Below are 9352 nucleotides of genomic sequence, written 5' to 3' on the forward strand. Positions count from 1 at the left end.
TTCATCTAACAAATCACTTTCAAAAATAACAGGTCAACTGTTTTAATTTGTTTAGTCACTTATAACTTATCTATTTCTGTATCAGGTAGGAATGTTTTCTGCTTTAAGTAACACAAAAGATCCAAGTGGCAATGGTTCTTCAAATAGGGGTTTTTCTCAGATAACAAGAAGTCTAAAGGAGCCGGCCACTGGCATTGGTTTAGTGACTCAGTGATATCAGGGTCTCAGATTCCTTTAGCCTTTCCGTCATGGAAACAAGATGGCCATTGCAGTGCAAGCCAATGTGTCTGTATCCAAGACAAAAAGAAGGGGAAGCAGGGCCTTCCACATCTGATCCTTTTCTCATAAACGTAAAACCTTTTCTAGAAATTTAGATCAGACTTGTGTTCATCTACTAGCCGTAAATGTACAACATGATCATCACCCCTTGTTCCCAGGAAAGTGGGAAAATGAAGTTGTGAGCCTTTCCAGTCTCACTAATGGAAGGTGGGAAAGGAAAATGGGGATTGGGAATTACCATGGATCAGACAACCAACAGTTTTGCCACTAGTTATAATTAGAGCAGAGGTCATTTTATATTTGAATCTTTTCTGTAATGTCTTCATAAAGCTCACTTTATTATCATTTTTGTTTTTGAGACGAGTCTCGCTCGGTTGCCCAGACTGGAGTGCAGTGATGCAATCTCGGCTCATGCAACCTCCACCTCCTGGGTTCAAGTGATTCTCCCACCTCAGCCTCCTGAGTAGCTGGGACTACAGACATGCACCACCGCACCCAGCTAATTTTTTTGTGTTTTTAGCAGAGACAGGGTTTCACCATGTTGGTCAGGCTGGTCTCAAACTCCTGACCTCAAATGATCCGCCCACCTTTGCCTCCCAAAGTGTTGGGATTACAAGCATGAGCCACTGTGCCCGGCACATAAAGCTCACTATAAAACTGCAGTCCTAAGCACTTAAAAATGTCCTCATTGTTGGATATCTAGTTTTATTTTCAGTGCTAACCTAATATAAAAAAAACTACACAGATATCGTCATGTATGCAACGTTTTTTTTCAAACTTTTTTCCTTTGATCAAAAGTTCCCAAAAGTAGGCAAGCCATAACAGTCTATCAGTTAATACTGCATTTGAAAACTTGGCTAAACTGAGGTTTCTAAAATTGTTTTTGTTTCTCATATAATTCTGGTGTGAGAAGTTCAGGATGGTGCAGCAGCTTTACAATGTCTTAAATATTCTGGGCTCCATCCAGATTTCTCTTTCATCATTTGAGTATGCAGTTTTCATCTTTTTGTTTATGAAGTATGGTTTCTTTATCTCTTGCCTCACATCTACACTCCAGGGAGGGAAAAGGTACCACCCCTTCTTGTTTATATCTGGGAGCAGAGCATTTTAAGAAACCTTCAACTTAATATCTCATTGGCCAGAATTATGACATATGACCAGCCCTAATTGTAAAGAATGCTGGAAGATGTACCTGGACACATTGCTACTCCTAACAAAAGTGGGGTTCTATTTTAAAAGGGGAGAGTGGATATTGGGTAGGCAGCCAGCAGTCTACTATAAAGGGTTTAGATTACCAACCTGTACCACAGCTGGCTGTGTTATAGCCTCACATTTTTTGCTGATATGATGCTTGGGGTGGGGGTTTGGGGAGTGGGTTGGGGATTGCTTTAATAGAAGTAAAGTGTCAATTGTTTTACATTTCTCTCATAACATGGCTGGGCATACACTCAGGCATTCTACTCATAGAGAATAAAATTACCGAGAACTAGATAACATTAAGAAGAAGGTGGCTGGGTGCAGTGGCTCACACCTGTAATCCTAGCACTTTGGGAGGCCGAGGCGGGTGGATCACGAGGTCAGGAGTTCAAGACCAGCCTAGCCAACATGGTGAAACCCTGTCTCTACTAAAAATACAAAAATTAGCTGGGCATGGTGGTGCGTACCTGTAATCCCAGCTATTCAAGAGGCTGAGGCAGAAGAATTGCCTGAACCTGGGAGATGGAGGTTGCAGTGAGCCAAGATTGCGCCACTGCACTCCAGCCTGGGTGACAGAGCAAGACTCCATCTCAGAAAACAAAACAAAAAAAGGTAATTTTGCATGTGCAATAGACAAGAGGTGTAAAAAATTTTGGCCGAGCATGGTGGCTCATGCCTGTAATCCCAGTACTTTGGGAGGCCAGGGCAGATGGATCACCTGAGGTCACAAGTTCAAGACTAGCTTGGACATTTCACAACATGGTGAAACCCCATCTCTACTAAAAATACAAAAAAATTAGCCAGGCATGGTGGCAGACGCCTATAATCCCAGCTACTCAGAAGACTGAGGCAGAATTGCTTGAACCTGGGAGGCAGAGGTGGCGGTGAGCCAAGATCACGCCACTGCACTCTAGCCTGGGCAACAGAGCAAGACTCCCATCTCCAAAAAAAAAAAAAAAAAAAAAAAATTAATGCAGTTACACCTCTACTAGCAAGCTGGAGGATCTCCAATAGTTAACCAAGAAACCATTTTTATAATGACTTACCTTGGCATAAAGCCATTTTTCAGGAAGGTAGAGACAAATAGAAATAAACATTTCATTGTATTTATTTATTTATTTATTTATTTATTTATTTTTGATATAGAGTCTTGCTCTGTTATCCAGGCTGGAGTGCAATGGTGTGATCTCAGCTCACTGCAACCTCCACCTCCCGAGTAGCTGGGATTACAGGTGCCCATCACCATGCCAGGCTAAGTTTTGTATTTGTACTAGAGATGAGCTTTCACCATGTTGTTCAATCTGGTCTTGAACTCCTGACCTCGGGTGATCCGCCCACCTCAGCCTCCTAAAGTGCTGGTATTATAAGCGTGAGCCACTGTGCCTGGCCAGAAATAAACATTTTAAACCAGAGAAGCAGATATTTTAAACCAAAAGTTATTTACCAGCTGCACCTGTTGACTTCCTGTAGCTTCAGGGCTATCCCCCTACCCCACCCAGCTCCCAGCCTAGGGCACTGTATTAGTCCGTTTTCACACTGCTGATAAAGAAATACCTGAGACGGGGCAATTTACAAAAGAAAGAGGTTTAATTGGACTTACAGTTCCACGTGACTGGGGAAGGTCTTACAATCATGATGGAGGGCAAAAGGCACTTCCTACATGGCAGCAGCAAGAGAGAATGAGGAAGGGCTGGGTACAGCAGCTCATGCCCGTAATCCCAGGTGTGAGCCTGGGATTTGGGAGGCCAAGGCCAGTGGATCACCTGAGGTCAGGAGGTTGAGACCAGCCTGACCAACATAGTGAAGCCTCTACAAAAAGTACAAAAAAATTAGCCAGGCATAGTGGTGCATGCCTGTAATCCCAGCTACTCGGGAGGCTGAGGCAGGAGAATTGCTTGAACCTGGGAGGCAGAGGTTGCGGTGAGCCAAGATCGGGCCATTACACTCCAGCCTGGGTGACAAGCAAAAATCTGTCTCAAAAAAAAAAAAAAAAAAAAAAAAGAATGAGGAAGAAGCAAAAGCAGAAACCCCTGATAAACCCATCAGATCTCATGAGACTTACTATCATGAGAATAGCACAGGAAAGACCAGCCTCCATGGTTCAATTACCTCCCCCTGGGTCCCTCCCACAACACGTGGTAATAATGGGAAATACAGTTCAGGTTGAGATTTGGCTGAGGACACAGCCAAACCATATCATTCCATTCCCCTGGCCCCTCCAAATCTCATGTCATCACATTTCAAAACCAATCATGCCTTCCCAACAGTCCCCCAAAGTCTTAACTCATTTCAGAATTAACCAAAGTCTCATCTGAGACAAGTCCCTTCCCCCATGAGCCTGTAAAATCAAAAGCAAATTAGTTACTTCTTAGATACAATGCGGGTACAGGCATTGGGTAAATACAGCCATTCCAAATGGGAGAAATTGTCCAAAACAAAGGGGCTGTGGGCCCCATGCAAGTCCAAAATCCAGTGGGGCAGTCAAATCTTAAAATGATTCCCTTCCACTCCATGTCTCGCATCCAGGTCATGCTGATGCAAGAGGTGGGTTCCCATGGTCTTGGGCAGCTCCACCGCTGTGGCTTTGCAGGGTACAGTACAGCCTCCCTCCTGGCTACTTTCACAGGCTGGTGTTGAGTGTCTGTGGCTTTTCCAGGTGCATGGTGCAATGGTAGGTGAATCTACCATTCTGGGGTCTGGAGGATGGTCACCCTCTTCTCACAGCTCCACTAGATGATACCCCAGTAGGGACTCTGTGAGGGCTCCAACCCCACATTTCCCTTCCATACTACCCTAGCAGAGGTTCTCCATGAGGGCCCCACACCTGCAGCAAACTTGCCTGGGTATCTAGACGTTTCCATACATCTTCTGAAATCTAGGTGGAGGTTCCCAAACCTCAATTCTTGACTTCTTTGCACCCACAGGCTCAACATCACATGGAAGGTGCCAAGGCTTGAGGCTTCCACCTCTAAAGCCACAGCCTGACAGCACATTGGCCCCTTTCAGCCACGGCTGGAGCAGCTTGCACAAAAGGACCAATCCCCTAGGCTGCACATAGCATGGGGACCCTGGGCCTGGCCCACAAAACCACTTTTTCCTCCTGGGCCTCTGGGCCTGTGATGGGAGGGGCTGCTATAAAGGTCTCACACATGGCCTGGAGACATTTTCCCCATGGTCTTGAGGATTATCATCAGGCTCCTTGCTACTTATGCAAATTTCTGCAGCTGGCTTGAATTTCTCCCCAGAAAATGGGTTTTTCTTTTCTATCGTAGTCAGGCTGCAAATTTTCTGAACTTTAATGCTCTGTTCCCCTTTTAAAACTGAATGACTTTAGCAGTACCCAAGTCACCTCTTGAATGCTTTGCTGCTTAGAAATTTCTTCAGCCAGTTGGGCATGGTGGGTCACGCCTGTAATCCCAGCATTTTGGGAGGCCGAGGCAGGCAGATCACAAGGTCAGGAGATCGAGACCTTCCTGGCTAACACAGTGAAACCCCATCTCTACTAAAAAAATACAAAAAAAATTAGCTGGACATGGTGATGGGTGCCTGTAGTCCCAGCTACTCGGGAGGCTGAGGCAGGAGAATGGCATGAACCCAGGAGGCAGAGCTTGCAGTGAGCCGAGATCACACCACTGCACTCCAGCCTGGGCAATAGAGCAAGACTCCGTCTCAAAAAAAAAGAAAAAAAAAAAAGAAATTTCTTCAGCCAGGCCGGGTGCAGTGGCTCACACCTGTAATCCCAGCACTTTGGGAGGCCAATGTGAGTGGATCACTTGACGTCAGGAGCTTTAGACCAGCCTGGCCCACATGGTGAAACCCCATCTCTACTAAAAAAAATACAAAAATTAACCGGGCATGGTGGCATGTGCCTGTAATCCCAGCTACTCGGGAGGCTGAGTCAGGAGAATTGCTTGAACCCGGGAGGCAGAGGCTGCAGTGAGCCAAGATCATGCCACTGCACTCCAGCCTGGGCGACAGAGCAAGACTCTGTCGAAAAAAAAAAGAAGTTTCTTCAGCCAGATACCCTAAATCCTCTCTCAAAGTTCAAAGTTCCACAAATCTCTAACGCAGGGGCAAAATGCCACCAGTTTCTTTGCTAAAACACAAAAGTCACCTTTGCTCCAGTTCCCAAGGAGTTCCTCATCTCCATCTGAGACCACCTCGGCCTGGATTTTATTGTCCATATCGCTATCAGCATTTTGGGCAAAGCCATTCAACAAGTCTAGGAAGTTCCAAACTTTCCCACATTTTCCTGTCTTCTTCTGAGCCCTTCAAACTGTTCCAATCTCTGCTTGTTACCCAGTTCCAAAGTCGCTTCCGCATTTTCGGGTATCTTTTCAGCAACACCCCACTCTACTGGTACCAATGTACTGCATTAGTCCGTTTTCACACTGCTAGTAAAGACAAACCCAAGACTGGGCAATTTACAAAAGAAAGAGGTTTAATTTGACTTACAGTTCCACGTGGCTGGGGAAGGTCTCACAATCACGGCAGAGGGCAAAAAGGCATTTCTTACATGGCAGCAGGAAGAGAGAATGAGGAAGAGGCAAAAGTGGAAACCCCTCATAAACCCATCAGATCTCGTGAGACTTATTCACTATCACAAGAATAGCATGGGAAAGACCGCCCTCCATGATTCAATTACCTCCCCCTGGGTCCCTCCCACAACATGTGGGAATTCTGGGAGATAAAATTCAAGTTGAGATTTGGGTGGGGACACAGCCAAACCATATCAGGCATCCTGTGGAATCCCAAGACTCCAAAAAGTTTAAAAATCACTGGTTGTTTTATCATGTTTTCCCACTCCAGATAAAAAAATCTGTATTGGGGGAATGATTATTTTAAAATCCCAAATAGGCCAGGCACAGTGGCTCACGCCTGTAATCCCAGCACTTTGGAGGGTGAGGTAGGTGGATCACCTGAAGTCAGGAGTTCAAGAACCAGCCTGGCCAACATGGTGAAACCCCATCTCTACTAAAAGTACAAAAAATTAGCCAGGCGTGGTGGCAGGCACCTGTAATCCCAGCTACTCGGAAGGCTGAGGCCGGAGAATCGCTTGAACCCGGGAGGCAGAGGTTGCAGTGAGCCGAGGTCATGCTATTGCACTCCAGCCTGGGCAATAAGAGTGAAACTCCCTCTCAAAAAAATAAAAATAAAATTAAAATCCCAAATAATATAGAAACTTAATGTCAAAAATTCCAGAGAATTGGCCAGGCATGGCAGTTCACGCCTGTAATCCCTGCATTTTGGGAGGCCGAGGCAGGTGGATCACCTGAGGTTGGGAGTTTGAGACCAGCCTGACCAACATGAAGAAACCCCGTCTCTACTAAAAATACAAAATTAGCAGGGCGTGATGGTGCATGCCTGTAATCCCAGCTACTCAGGAGACTGAGACAGGAGAATTGCTTGAACGCAGGAGGCAGAGTTTGTGGTGAGCCAAGATCGCGCCATTGCACTCCAGCCTGGGCAACAAGAGCGAAACTCCGTCTCAAAGAGAAAAAAAAAATTCAAGAAAACTACTGTATAATTTACTTTTAACTTTCAGTCTTTTTGATACTATGTATATATTCATTATATATACTTAAACATTACATGTGCAGTATCCTGTAGCAAAACTTTTTCTCTTAATATACCAGTTAACATCTTTCCATGTAAATTCATGTAAATCTATTTCATCCTTTTTAACAGCTGCACAGAATTTCCTTGTAGGTTAGCATCATAATTTTTTTTTTTTTTTTTTTTTTTTTTTTTTGAGACGGAGTTTCACTCTTGTTGCCCAGGCTGGAGTGTGATGGCACAATCTCGGGTCATCGCAACCTCCCCCTCCCAGGTTCAAGCGATTCTCCTGCTTCAGCCTCCCGAGTAGCTGGGATTACAGGCATGCGCCACCACGCCCGGCTAATTTTGTATTTTTAGTAGAGACGGGGTTTCTCCATGTTAGTCAGGCTAATTTCGTATTTTTAGTAGAGACGGGGTTTCTCCATGTTAGTCAGGCTGGTCTTGAACTCCCGACCTCAGGTGATCCACCCGCCTCGGCCTCCCAAAGTGCTGGGATTACAGGCATGAACCACCGTGCCTGGCCGTTAGCATCATAAATTTTTTTTTTTTGAGATGGAGTATCACTGTCACCCAGGCTGGAGTGCAGTGGCATGATCTCAGCTCACTGCAACCTCCGCCTCCCGGGTTCAAGCAACTCTCCTGCCTCAGCCTCCCAAGTAGCTGGGACTACAGGTGTGTGCCACCATGCCCGGCTATGAGACGGTGTTTCACCATATTGGCCAGGCTGGTCTTGAACTCCTGACCTCATGATCCACCCGCCTCGGCCTCCTAAAGTGCTAGGATTACAGGTGTCAGCCACTGCGCCTGGCTGTTAGCATCACATTTAATGAAGTACCATCAATGGACACTTAACCAAATAGTGAAAATGCTTATACATACAAGTTCTCATACTCATTTACTTACTTAGGTTAACTTTGTAGAAGTGGAATTACTGAGTTAAATTATATGTTTTAAAGTTATACATACATTTTTAAAATGCAAATATTTGACTGGGAGCGGTGGCTCACGCCTGTATCCCAGCTCTTTGGGAAGCTGAGGCAGATGGATCACTTAGCCCAGGAGTTCGAGACTGGCCTGGGCAACATAGGAAGACCCATCTCTATTATTACAAAAAAAAACTGCAAATATTCGTTTATGTGGTATGCACTGTAAATAATTTTTCTTATTTTTCAAAATTGTGCTTTCTGCAATGCAAATTTTTTATGTCATTTTGTTATTGTGGTTAAAAAACATGAAATCTGGCCCTAAGCCAAATTTCTTAAGCCCTCATATAAACTCTATACCCTGACCTCGTCATTGTGTACATTCACAGGTTGAACATACCCAGGGAGAAAGAAAATCCCTTATCTCGCCGGTTCCAGGCTGGAGTGCAAGGGCACTATCACAGTTCACTGGAGCTTCAACCTCCCATGCTCATGAAATCCTTCAGGCTCAAAAAATCATCTTGCCTCAGCCTCCCAAGAAGCTGGGAGTACATACTTGGCTAACTTTTTTTTTATTTTAAGAGATGAGCTCTCGCCACATTTCCCAGACTGGTCTCCTGAGCTCAACAAATGCCGTCTTGGCCTCCTAAAGTGCTTGGCTAACAAGTGTGAATCACTGCACCCAGCCTGCTTGGCCTGCTCTGCCCTCTTGTATACTTGATTGACTGATTGAGACAGAGTCTTACTCTTGTCGCCCAGGCTGGAGTGCAGTGGTGAGATCTCGGCTCACTGCAACCCCCACCTCCCAGGTCCAACTGATTCTCCTGCCTCAGCCTCCCAAGTAGCTAGGATTACAGGCACCAGCCACCACACCTGGCTAATTTTTGTATTTTTAGTAGAGACAGGGTTTCATCATATTGGCCAGGCTGGTCTCAAACTCCTGACCTCAGGTGATCCACCCACCTCAGCTTCCCAAAGTGCTGGGATTACAGGCGCGAGCCACCACACCATATACTTTAAATCATCTCTAGACCAGGTGCGGTGGCTCACACCTATAATCCCAGCACTTTCGGAGGCTGAAGCAGGCGGATCACCTGAGGTCGGGAGTTTGAGGCCAGCCTGACCAACATGGAGAAACCCTGTCTCTACTAAAAATACAAAAAAATTAGCCGGACACATGCCTGTAATCCCAGCTACTTGGGAGTCTGAGGCAGGAGAATCACTTGAACCCAGGAGGCGGAGGTTGTGGTGAGCTGAGATTGCACCATTACACTCCAGCCTGGCCAACAAGAGCGAAACTCTGCCTTGGGAGTCTGAGGCAGGAGAATCACTTGAACCCAGGAGGCGGAGGTTGTGGTGAGCTGAGATTGCACCATTACACTCCAGCCTGGCCA

The sequence above is a fragment of the Pongo pygmaeus genome, chromosome 15 (assembly GCF_028885625.2).
Source record: "Pongo pygmaeus isolate AG05252 chromosome 15, NHGRI_mPonPyg2-v2.0_pri, whole genome shotgun sequence".
In the NCBI taxonomy this organism is placed as follows: Eukaryota; Metazoa; Chordata; class Mammalia; order Primates; family Hominidae; genus Pongo; species Pongo pygmaeus.